We start from the raw sequence: 10,000 nt of genomic DNA, 5'->3' as shown, positions 1-10,000 counted from the left end.
ATAAAGAAAATAAATTATGCTTTATTGGTGTCAGAGGGAAACTGCACTACAATAATTTTACAACTAAAATTGATGGGCTCCCAAATGAGGTCTCCTCATAAGCAAAGTCTTCATGATTGATAAACTTGGTCTGCAAATGAAATGAATATGGAACAGTGTTAACCATAGAAGAATTCTGCACTGTAGATTTCCGGGGTTCTACATTTAAGGAAAATGTCGGGGATTTGTCACTCTCATTTCCGTCTTGTAACACCAGGTCTCCTAGCATTAAGTTGTCTGACTTCCGTCCCATCTGGCGTATTGGCAGCTTAGCTAGAAAACCTTGCAGTATTTCTGGATTAAAAACATGAATTAATAAAACAGCATTGCCTGGGGCAGAGTAACTTTCGAAGTACCGAGAGTTTAGGCGGGAAATATATACCGGTTTCGATTGGCTGCCAACAAAGATGGTAACTCGAATTTTAATTGGTTGTCTCTTAGTTGTTGCCATGGTAATATTTACGCAGAGCAATGAGATGAAAAACTATTTCAATTAAAAAGAAATTCACATTACAAACTCCATTTTATGAACAAATAAAGCTACGTAGCTTTATTTAAGGCCTTACATCTAAAGACTATGAGAGGTTTGGTGGATGCCATCACTAAAATATTTCTACTAGTTTATTTTCAGTTTATTGGGAATAGTGCTAAATTCTTCTGTTTTTCATTCAATTTACTTCAAGCTAAAGGATCAGTGGCATCCCTCTTACAAACAATGTTACTTAATGTATTTCCATTTATATATAAGGAATCTCTAATCTAATACAAGTTGTAAACTATTTCGACAGATTTCTTAATATGATATTTGGATGTATAAATTATGTAAATAAGGGCAGAAAAAAATTGAAAGCTAGTGACATTTGGCAACCATTTCGTAGATTAGCAAAATGCCAGTGTTTGAATTACCAATAACAAGAGGAGAAAATATGAAGCAGACAATGACCTGATGTTTTTACCATAATCATAAAAATAAATTAAGTCAGCTATAGTTCTTACAATAAAAGGAAAATTTTTTTTACGGTCCGTAACATTTATGAACAGCGGACGAGTTTTAGCATTAATTACAACCTCTCGAAGTAATGTTTTTTTTATGGTATTCAGAAAAACAGAGGAAATTCTTGATATTTGAAAGGATTCTGAGTCTGAATGTTTTGCAATAAACCACAGTTTCATTTGGTGAGTCCCGAGCCCATTATGTAAATTTATATTTAAAAAGGTAGCACGTGTAAAAATAAAAAATGATAACAAGTTCGTTCAATGTGACCGCATCTCATTTACATTGCAAAAAGTTTGTAATATATCTAGGGTTTAAAAAAACACACACACACAAAGCTGAATGAGACTCGGAAAATCTGACCAGTCATTCATTTTAAAGGCGAAACATTTTTGATATAAAGCAATTGCAATAAATAACAGATTTCTTGCACATTTTACGCAATTTTCTCTGATATGAAGTGCTCTTCGGTACAAAAAAGAGATGCGAAGCTAAATATAAACCGTTTTACTGCCAAAGGTATAGCAATAAGCATATGATATTTTTATATCTATATTATAAATTACTGCCAATAGGCCTCTATAGTCCAAAAATTAGAAAAAAGGAAATTAAGAGAACAAACTAAAAATTTCGGAATTTATTTATTTTTTGAAACAGCAACGAAGTAAGTGGAACTCTTGGTATAGTGGTATAGCAAAGTCCAACTAGCTTAGTAGCTAAGTTCCGCCCACTGCGCAACAGTAGTCGGCTAGCTCTCGAAGGGAGAATGCCGTCACACTGGTCATCAATCCAAATGTTTACCAGTACGAATTTGATTCCGTTCGTTAATGTCGAGTTTCGTGCTGGAATCAAGACACCAGAGATTGAGTTCCCGATAAAAGATAAATTAAGTTATATATCATTATGAAGATCTTGGATCATTTTTTCTGTGCATTTATTAGCATGTGCAGCCTCTTGCTTTTTGTCCTTTTAATTTAGTGTTAGCCTACATAAGCGATCCAACATAGACCACACTAATTGGAATGAAGCATTGTCTTACACGGCCAGTTCCGATAGTAGACTATTAATTCATCATAATCCTGCATGTCAAATGTTAATATCATTGAGAGATTAGGCAACTCGTCAATTTCTTATATTTTAAGACAATGACAAGGCATAGACCTACAAGACAATTTCTTATATTTTGAGGCAATGACAGGGCATAAGCCAACGCGTAAAATTCTTATTACAAATAGTTTTCTACCCGTATATGTTGGAAACAGAGTAGTTTTTAACTCCACGACCTATGATATATATTCATAAAGCGGAATGTACGCGTATAAGCAAGTACACATACACATACATGTATGGATGGTCATAGTAATTGTAAAGCCAGTTATACCACAGAGAATAAAGTAAAACTTGCGGGCACGTATCCGATGGCACACAAATCAATCATTGGATTGTCTTAGCCTTACACACAACTATAAAATTGCGCTCAATGAACTATATTGAAAATATATTTACAAAAGGGCTAATTGAGCGTAAGACAATGGAGCGCAGTAACATTTGAGCGCCGACTTTTGAGCGCTATAAAGTAATTTACAGTTTTAAGCTTTATTTGTTATGACATGTAAATAAAATCTTATCTAAACAAAATAATATTAAAAAAAGTTTATAAAACCAATTTTCTACTTCTAAAGACTAATAATAAAAGATATAGAAAAAACATATTGTCGTCGGTCTCTCTGAGAATATTCGCTTACAATTTTTAATACAGCATTGTTGACTCTATGTATTTACTTTGATTTACATTTTCATGCTGCCCAATATCTATTTGTATAACTTATTTGATGTATGACTTTGTTCAACTCCTAAAATATCTATGAATATGTAAATTATAGGATGCATATGGCCAATTGACATCTTCATTGCTCGATACCACCCTTCTAACGAATTATTTATACCGACTGTTCACTGACAACACGTTCATTAAAACTCCATACACTTGGAAGAGGTGGGGAGGAGCATAGCATCTATTCTTCTGCCTCTCCTGCAAAAGTGCAACGGGCTAATTTTAACTATAACAACGAAGCGATTGTAATAATCAGACAACAAATAAACAGCGTTGTTTACATTTTTCAAACGGATTGATCTGAATATATGGATCTCTATTGTCTTGTGCTCATTTGTCGGCGCTCATTTGTATTGCGCTCAAAAGTCGGCTCACTCAATTTTGGGCACCCCTGCAATATGGCCGAAGTGCAATCAATTGTGCAACGTGGCCATTTTCTATCCATAGTATTAAATTGCTAGCCATTAGGCTGCGTTTTTCTCAGTTTGAATGAAAGGTTTGTTTTATCCCAAAACCACCCAAGGCTTACCGTTCGGGCATCTTTGGGCACTATTTCAATATGCCCAAATTGCAATCATTTGGGCAAATGTGGCTATCTTCCATGCATAGAGCTACATTTAGAGAACCTATGACCCTAAATTGTCCAGGGATGGCATTTCTTTTCCTCTGCCGGGTTTTTAAACCTAGCTTCCTTTTTTATTCCAAGTGCGGTTGAATTTTTATACAATTAAAGTGTAGATATTATCTTCTTTCCTTCTTTTACCAGGTTTCTTCGTGTCTTTATTCCTTATTTTTCCCTTCTCATCTCCCCTGCTTTCCTCGGGTCTTTCTTCATTAATTTTCTCTGTTCGTTTTTCTGTTTTCCTGCAGTCTTCATTCCTAAATTTTCCTTTTTCTTTTCTGTTTTCTTCTTTTACACTTTCCTTGGACGTTGCAGAGAAAAGAGAATGACTGTTCCTTCTTGACTTTTCCACTGAAAAGGAGGAAGAAAATAGAAACGTAGGGACACTACGTGACTTATAACTTTACACTTGGTTTCAAAGCCAAAGATTATGTGACAGTCAGCGAAGGGATTCTTATGAATCGCTAGTTTAATCGTTATTTTACGTAGCCCTATTTAGTGAGTTCGACATGAGTGGATCTTTGTGGAAGTGAAACAACAGATAAGGTAAGCGGATACATTTCACTGAAGCTCATTAGCTCCGTTGACAACACTTATGTGGTAATGATAATAATAAGTGAGGGCGTCAGACAGATTTTCAGTTTATATTTTAATCCTCTTGAATTTTATTACCAGAATAATATACTTTAATTGTATGATATTCTGTGTGGAAAGTGTGCTTGTCTTTGTGTTTGTCAGAAGTTACATAAACTTGAATTTTTAGGTAGAATTTGTCCAATTGTAGACCCATTATTTTTTTAAGCTTCGCTACGGAATTTTGGTATGTAGTGCTGTTTGAATGTATTCTTCACCATCATATCTATTGTTTATTGCGTTAGTGAAAAGTATTGGAAATCGATAATAGGGATAAAGTACTCAGTTGCAGAGTACACTTGCTCGACGACCAACTTTACTGAATTAAATACTTAGGTTTGTAATTGTACTGTTATATACTGTGATGCCCATGAAATATGAAAAATCACATGAACTAAACAGATAAGAAAAACCTACTAAGATTTGATGCACTATGCAGAAGAGTTGTCGAGAAACTACCGATAGATAAACCCAACAAAAAGAAATAGCATGATAATGAAAAGTATGCGTATACGAAGGCATGAAAAAACACAAGAAAAACCAAATGACAGACCCGGCATCTCAACCTCAACATTTTAAATTCATTAAAGAAAATAAAACTCCTAACACTTGGCACAGTTCTAGTAGTAAAAGCAGCAAGGCAATATAGTCTAGAAACTTATATTAGATCACCCCAATCGTATATCTTCTTTTCATGGCGAATATCCTTACTCTTTATTTATCCAGTTGCATCCTCAAGCACCAGGCGCCTTAGAGGCTCTTTTAATATACAACGATCAAATAAACATTTCTATCCAAGCAGTGAGCGGCATCTGTCTAAGACAAGCAAGCGCAGGAGGTTCCCTTTGTAGGTGTGTTTTTGCTTTTCGTTCTAGGACGTTTCACAGAAACGGCTAAAGACCGATTCCACACGCCCCCCCCTGCCCCCTAATTCACCCACACTCCTCCCCCCACCGCATCATCCACACACCCCACCACGCCCCACACTCACACACACACACACACACACACACACACACACTATTTTTTTTTTACTAACCAACTGGGGCACAAGGTGCGATGACAGTAAAAAAAAAAAAAATCCCTACTCGTCCAACCACAAGAACGCTCTCTCTCTCTCTCTCTCTCTCTCTCTCTCTCTCTCTCTCGCTCTCTCTCTCTTCTCTCTCTCGTAAATAGTAACACGAGGACTCACTCGTCTTCAGCTATTGCAGCTTATCAAAGGGCTTTAAATGTTTGTACATTTATCTCATGTCAGTCCGAGTGCTTCTCAAATGCTCGTTAATCTTTATAGGCGAATGGCCTAATTTCATAAATGAACAAGTGTCATAAATGATTCTTTTACCCCTGTGTGGTACTTGAAGAAATGAAAATATAGTTTAACAGAATTGTCATTTGTAGGAAAATGCTGCACCGACATATAAGATTAACTGAAACTGTTTTAATCCCTTTAGTATATAAATTATCTAAATCCAAAGTTATGATATGATTTAACGAGGAATTCCACCTGTTTTTACCAAAAGACATTTTTGTCACCTAAATCTGTTCTCCTACCTCGTAGATATTAGCAATTTACGATATCGGTATCACAACAAAATTCTAATTTGTAAAGTTCAGCTCGCCAAATAATTTTATTTACAAATTTTCATCCAGCTAACATTCATAGCTCTAATTCTTCACATATGATTCCCATTGTTACAACCGAGTTAATAGTTTACTTATTTTTTTTTTTTTTTTTTTAGTTTTATAAAATGGTGATAACGTCTCTTATAATAGTGAGTATTCAGGTCCATCCTATAAACTTAATGGTTATTGCCTTTCTCGTAGAGGTCATACAAATGATCTAGGAAATTTGATCAAAACACTGACTAAGTAGGTTAGAAGTGAATATGATAAACCTTTGAATGTGTATTTAGTTTAAATGTGAAGCACAGAGATTTATTTTCTTTCAACATTCGAGATAAGTAATCAATCCTTTTTGGCTGAAGCATTTGCATTACCACGAGTGACAATGAAGTTTTATGATGTGTGAAACTGTTGGTTATTTGATATGCACTGAAACAGGTTAAGTTAAGGGCAACGTTAAAAGTTCCCTCACTTACCACCTACTTCATGTTGCAACCCTTTGTCCTTATAAGTGCGAAGTCTCTTATTTTGATGAAATTAATCAGTTTACTAAAGAGACAATAAATACCAAGATTAAAGCAAAAAGCATCTAAACACTATCCATCTTTTTACTTAAACCAACACTACGCCATCTTCGAATCTTTTCGTTAAATTCTTAACCTTTCAACCCCTCTTACTCCAAGCATACATTATAAAATTAATTTCTTTAAATATTCACATTTCGATTCAGCAAACGAGAATTAACTCAACATTCCCTTGTGACGTCAATTATTTCACTTCCAAAGCTATTCTTCTCCTTTTCTAACCTTCATGCAAACATTTCTGCTGATTTTTTTCTTCTCTTATTGATTCAAATTTTCTTTCATCGAATTATCAGTCTAATATTGCCTTCTGTCGCGGCAACACTAATACTTTCCCAAATAACTGTTCACCAAACTACTTATTGTAACACTATAATATACTTTATAATAATTTGGTAGATGCTAGTATGCAAAGCTGGCTTACTTCCGCCATAAACAAAACTAATTTCAGAACACTATGCAGCATCACATCTAAAAGATTTTCAGCGACGCTTAGACTCACAAGAGCAGAACCCACCTTCGGAAGTGAAGTCTAATCGGTTACCTTCCGACGAAGCTCATCCTCCTAAGAGTATCAACCAACGGGAGTGTTTTGAAATCCTCTTGGGGGTAGTACGTCTTAGCGGTATATCTCTTTCTATGTGACGACTCATGAACACTTCAGAGATCGTAGCGCTGGAACTACGTTCCCTGGTTACATGGAAGTGTTTTCAGCCTAGAGCTTAAGCTTCCCTAGTTGAGGTAAGCTTGTGCAGTTTTTCCTTTTTTTTTTATTAATTTCAAGGAAATTCGTCTGAGTTCACTAATAGAGACTGACACTGAATCTTGTAGTTTACTTGCAAGTTCTTGAATATGGTTCAATGAAATTACTTTTAGCCATAATGCTTAAAATTTTCCATAATTCAGGTGTGCTTGGGCAGGTGTTTTTTCATTCATTTCAAGGAAATTCGTTTGAGTTCACTAAGAGAGATTAACATCATTCTTAACGTTTACTTTCACAAGAGAAAGTAGCAAATCCTTCAGGAAAAGCAATTCTGGTTGGTAGTTTGAACAGTTAAGTGAAATTTCCTTGTAACATTTTGAGCAATTTAAAGTCAGTATTTTCAATACTAACTTACGAGTACACTGGTTATGCTTATACATTTCCTCATGCTCATTTACGAATAAATAATTTAACTCCAATTCTTTTGGAATGAAGTATTCACGCCAAATTTTGAGAGCAGATCAAGTACTAAAACGTTTAGGTTCGCATCTCTGACATTTAGGCAAATCTGCTCAAGGAATGGGTCCGTCGCTAAGACAAAGCCACCTTTCGAGATCAATATGACTTGTTCGAAAGTGATCAAAGATTCGGCAGCCGGGAAAAATAGTCCAGAGATCAAAGAGACGGCACCGAATCCTCTGGGGTAATTAGCGATCAAAGCAAACCTGGATTTACCATTGCAGAGTTATTGGACTAAATGTTGGTGCGATTTGGAAACGATCATGCATGGGGTATTACTACGGCAAATGTTTAGATAAAATGTTAATTTATTTTAGGTGATAATTCCGAGGGTGGTATATGCAAACTCGCCTCTTAGTAACTAAGACAATCTAACCTCTTTATAATTTACATTCCTTGTGCTTTCTCTTACCAGGGAGATCACTTGACTGATTTTTATTCTCCCTAATCATCTAGTTTTATTATGTTAGGTAAATAAGTAGAGGTAACTAAAGTGGAAATAAAATTATGATTGATATGTTCATGAAGTATCGTGAAAGGAGCGCATCTACTTTTAACCAGGAACTTTTTCTTTGTTAACCTCAGGTAGAATGTTCAGGTCCGCACGGATGCTTTAATTTGTTTCGCTCTCTTGCTAAAGAGGCGAATTTATTTTGTAATATATTTAACTATTTTCTCTCTCGCCATGCCTAGTTTATAGGTAATCACAATAATAAGTAAAAAAAAAAAAAGCTATATCCAATATTAACGAAAGTTTTTCTAAGACATTTTCACGATTGGTGACATTATCAACGCACTTCATTTTTTAAATGGGTCATATTTCGTTACATTTTGTGTCTTGAAATAGAGAAGTAGGGAAACCTAATGCTTGTTTAATGTCCTTTTTGGAGGCATGATGATAGCAACTAGTCCTTACATAGTAAAACGTTCTCCCTTTTTCAGAATGTAGTTAATGCTTATAAATTTATTGTGAAACGAAAGAAATATGAAAAGAACGTAGCTCAAATTTCACGTAGAAGTTATTTATTGAAATTTACCATAATTGATTTAGTGTGAATTAATTTATCAGCTTTGTAAATAGGGGAGTAGTGTTGTCAACGTTCAGCAGGTGGTGCCCTACATGCTTTCTTTCTTCAGTCTTTCCGTTACTTCTTAGTACAAGCGTTAGGTTTTCTCTCGGTTCCAACTTCTGATCCTCGCCCTTCATCTCCTTTACTTCCTGGATCTTTTTCCTGCCTTCCTTAATAAGCGTTGAATGCCCGTAAGACCACCGGTGATTGGCATAACAGCCCATTTTCATAAAAACAAAGTCAATCGATCAAATGTATTTTTTACTTAGCCCAAATTTCGCTTTCTCACTGGCAATGACAACTCAAGAATCACTTCCACAAGGACATTTAACTTTCACTAGGAATTTCATCGGTAAACTAACCATTTCCCTTCTTGCCTCTTTCAGTTTGGCCTGTCTTCCACATACATACATACATACATACATACATACATACATACATACATACATACATACATACATACGTATATACGTGCTTATATGTCACGAAATAGCGTGTGCCAATATATTCAGCTATAACCACAGGAAAAAATAAAAGGAGTACCAAGGGCTTTCGTGTCATTTCAACACATTTTCGAGGTACTTTACACGCCACTGGTATTTTCCATTTATCTTTGCTTACTTACAAAATACCAGGTATTTTTTCATGTAAGGATTAAATAGTATTCTCTCTTTTCGTTGCAAATTTATGACTCTTTAAGCAAGCAATAATAACGGTTCTATCAATGCATCTCTGTGATATATTTGGGACTGAAAGGTTTAGGAATTTGTTTTATTTCTGCCTCTGAGTTTTCGTTTTTTAATGTTCGCATAATATATCCCACCAATTATCCGGCTGATTGATATTAAACTCTGGCAAAGATTCTATTCTTGCACCAACCGAAGCTTAGTAATATATCAACAGTGAAACGGTTCTCATAAACAGGAAGAAATATATTTTTGTTTCATGTACGTAGCGTAGTACTCTATTAGCATGTATAGATGATGATGGATACACACATTAATGTTCTTATCAGCAGACACATACAAAAATCACATAGTGTACTATATTATTATTACATTAATAATATATATTATTATAATATAATAATTATAATTAATATATATATATATATATCATACCTCTATAATATATATGTCAAGTTATTATAATATATATAATATAGGGTTTTTTTTTTTTCTGGATATTATTATTATATATAGTAATAATATATAGTTATTTTGTTGTAATAATAAATACTTAGTCCTCATAAAAATTTTTAGTAATTATATATGTATATAATATTATATATATATATATAATAATAATAATATATATATATATATATATATATATAGAAAAGGAGGTATTTATATCCACTGGTAAGCTGTTTCACTAGG

This window comes from Macrobrachium nipponense, chromosome 1 (assembly GCF_015104395.2).
Source record: "Macrobrachium nipponense isolate FS-2020 chromosome 1, ASM1510439v2, whole genome shotgun sequence".
Classification (NCBI taxonomy): Eukaryota; Metazoa; Arthropoda; class Malacostraca; order Decapoda; family Palaemonidae; genus Macrobrachium; species Macrobrachium nipponense.
This window is presented reverse-complemented; position numbering follows the sequence as displayed.